The sequence below is a fragment of the Octopus bimaculoides genome, chromosome 7 (assembly GCF_001194135.2).
Source record: "Octopus bimaculoides isolate UCB-OBI-ISO-001 chromosome 7, ASM119413v2, whole genome shotgun sequence".
Taxonomy (NCBI): domain Eukaryota; kingdom Metazoa; phylum Mollusca; class Cephalopoda; order Octopoda; family Octopodidae; genus Octopus; species Octopus bimaculoides.
In genome coordinates this window covers 78,912,858-78,916,550 of record NC_068987.1, presented here as the reverse complement: position 1 = coordinate 78,916,550, position 3,693 = coordinate 78,912,858, and the positions used below count along the sequence as shown (strand labels likewise).

The 3,693-nt window shown below is 32.7% G+C and overlaps 1 long non-coding RNA gene across 2 annotated transcripts in view; it reads left to right on the top strand.

Moving 5' to 3' along the window:
• The window catches only part of LOC106876477 (uncharacterized), a 117,628-nt gene that overhangs the window by 74,880 nt on the left and 39,055 nt on the right, over window positions 1-3,693 (top strand). For both annotated transcript variants that reach the window (XR_008264638.1, XR_008264639.1), the window contains exon 2: window positions 714-769. This is a non-coding gene — a long non-coding RNA (uncharacterized LOC106876477). The remainder of the gene's footprint in view (window positions 1-713; window positions 770-3,693) is intronic.

Sequence of the window (3,693 nt, the reverse complement as noted above, 5' to 3'; positions counted from 1 at the left end):
TATATTGTGTGTGTTTGTCTTTGTGTTTTTACAACATGACCTGCTTTGTTTACGTTCCAAATACATGATACTAGTTGAATAAATACCAGACTTTAAAAATGTTTATATCGGGGTCGGTTGAAGATGGTGCACCAACATCACTACCGTCTTATGACTGAAACAAATAAAAGATAAAAAATAAGCACTAAATAAATTCAGATTTGTTGGTCATCAAAATCCTTTGCAAATGTCCTTAATTGGATCACATGACGTATTTCCTCTCCTAGTATTGCAACTCTGGTCGAATTAGAAATTAAAATGGTCTATACGGGCATCAGCTTAGAACAGAGTGTGAAAAAATGTAAATGGTTTAAAGTAATGAGTTCGCGATCTTTTTTTACCAATCTATACAACCAAGGAATTACATTCTAGCCCAAAACAAAAGACAAACCAACTGGCATTGATTGTGAGAAGTTCGAAGACTCATAACCTTTGTTGCATTTTCTATGTTAAAAGTAATTTAGGTAAAGTGATTCCGTATTTAATCGAAGCTACACAGCGGAACCGGCTCGCTGACAGCTTCTTGTACTAAAATTCTGTGTGGGGAATTAGATGTAAGAAGTGCGAAGCTATAAGTTTGATTATTGTCCTTTTTTACCTCATTCATCATCAAGCTATGATTACGTCCATTCTTCTTAGGGAAGGAATAATTCTTCTTTTTTTCTCTCTTACAGAAAATGCGAAGTACTTTGGTGACCTGGTTTTAAATCCAACATTGAGATCAATAAATGTAAGTAAAGTTTAACACTCTTATTAAGTGTTTCAGTCGTGAGACTGCGGCCATACTGGGGCACCACTTTTTATTATTCTTTAAGCCTGTTACTTATTCTGTCTGTCTCATTTGGCAGGGATGTAAACACACCAGCACCGGTTGTCAAGCGGTGGTGGGGAAAAACATACACACACAAATACACAAACACACTCACTCACTCACTCACTCACTCACTCACTCACTCGCTCACATGCATGTACTCACACATACATATATATATATATATATATATGGATATACGCAATTTAAAAATTTTTCAAAAAAAATTTTTGTTAAAAATATATTCCTTATATATAAGTTTAAGGTGTTAAGGTAGCATAATTATTAACCTGTCGGATAAAATACTTAACGGCATTTCTTCCGGCTCTCTACGTTCAGAGTTCAAATATTACGTAGGTTAACTTTTCCTTTTCTACCCTTCGGATAAATTCCATTTAAACTCGAACAAACATTGAAATTATTTCTAGATTACCTCAGTGATTTATAAGCAGTTAATTTCATTTGATTTTACTGCATAATATTTATTTTAATCTGAATTTTTATTCAACTACGTTTAGTTGGTTAAACAATAAATGCAAACAAATTTTAATCCGGCAAATCTAGCATATTAGTTATATTTTATAGGCAATTTTACTCTTATTCATGACTCACATTTCTTTCTAAAGAAACGGATAGCGTAAGTTATTCTTTTGTATTTTATTTTAATTCTATTATTATCTGCATAAATGGATATATAATTTTATTTGTATTTACATTACTATTACAGCTACGGTTTTCGGTGGACATTCCTCAACTACGTATATTCTTGTCTATAATAGTAACATTTTTGTGCAACAAACCTTGATATTACATTCTACTTTGCATTCTAGAATGTTATATATTAGTAGTATTCTAGTGATATAAAAATATTTTAGTAACAATTGTGTCAGCGAATGTTATATACTTCCCAATGTTAAACTTTTATACTGTAAACTTTACATAGTAAATCCAATAAATAAATGAAACTAGTATTTTGTTTTTGTAGAATTCTATAAAGAAAAGCAATTTACTACAAAGATTAAATACTTCCAAAATATCGTTAAGCTTGTTACACGGATTATTCTAAGCAGTAAATATAATAAGTAAAAATTGCATAAAGTGGGAAACGAAACTGGAAAAATCGAAAAAGATCGTCTACTCCTGCAGGCATGGTATCTTGAAGAGAAATCTAAAGACAAAGATATATAAAGTGGTAGTATGAAAAGCGATGGTTTCCAGAGGGCCGTTGCTGAGCGTAAGAGAAAGAAAGATTAATTTTCTCGATCGTTTACCATCATAATTCCTCATTTATGAATCCTAACAAGAATATTGAATCGGGGTATTGATGTACTAAATCACATGTCAATAATACTAGTACAAACATAAACTGCTAAACCAATACAATAGAAAACTCCACAAGGACTTGACTATGAAATAGAAAAGCATCCACCGTCATCATTACCACAACCGACAGAATTATTATCATTAAAATATAAAAGGATGAACAAAAAGAACGAAATCAATTTTGCAAAAAGAAGCAAACAGAACTGCTTAAGAAATCAAGCAACTATTACAGGAAGATGAGAGGGAGACTAACGTTTGGATTGCAACAAAGCCTCTAAAACTAGCATGTACTACCTGAGAGATACCTGTAAGCAAAGCAAAATAGGGTGCGTTGTCAATACTTTCGTACTAGACCTTGCTAGAGGTTTAATAAATGCGGTGCTTACACCGACTACAATCCATAAAGAGTAACAATGTTTCAACTTGTGGACATGCATAACCAATCGCTAACAAGAAAATCGAACGCAAAATTACTCTAGCTGAACGATAGATAACGATGCACTCACTCTAAAAGAGAAGCATTGCGTTCCCCGAGTATTAGATAAGATAGTTTGAGGAAAAAAAAAAAACATGAAATTGGTACATAGAAAAAATTCGAAATATACATTTGTCTGTGCGTGTGTGTTTATATGAATAGATGAATGAATGGAATGGATGCGTATAACTTCTTGTGTGTGTAAATACGAATTTCTTTCAACGAACTAAAGATACTTGTATATGCGTCCTGCATGCAATAATTAGGTCTTTGGTATGAATGAATAGGTGACCAAGTCTAATGCATGTTGTTCTAAACAGTGTAAACTAAGTCATTGTTGTTAAGCCCACATTGAACTTAATAAGCAGGGATACGTTCAAAGTCATTCTCTCACATTAAAAGCCGAGTGACTCCTTTATTTTTGTCAAGTATAATGTACATTATTTACATTATTTACAATTGACGGATATTTGTCCTCATCTTGTTTGTTGTTAACACGACGTTTCTGCTGATATACCCTCCTGCCTTCATCAGGTGTCTTGGGTTCTCATTCCTAAGGTATTTTTCGATGTTGTTGTTGCTGTTGTTGTTGTTGTTGTTATTATTATTATTATTATTATTATTATTATTATTATTATTATTATTATTCAGGTCACTGCCTGGAATCGAACTCGGAATCTTGGGGTTAGTAAACCGCGCTCTTAACCACTACGCCATATGCCCGTGGGCATATGGCATATGGCAGTGACCTGAATAATAATAATAATAATAATAATAATAATAATAATAATAATTATTATTATTATTATTATCAATACCAGCAGATGACAACGCAGAAACAATTCCTATCATAGTAGGTGCCTTAGGTATAATAAAAAAATATTCAGACAAATACATAACAAAAACACCAGGACTTACAAATATATATAACATACAGAAAATTGCACTACTGGGTACTGCACACATTCTACGCAAAACACTTTCAATATAGTAAACATAAGAGCACCACAGCAAACCACAGCACATACCCAAGGCGCACAGAGCT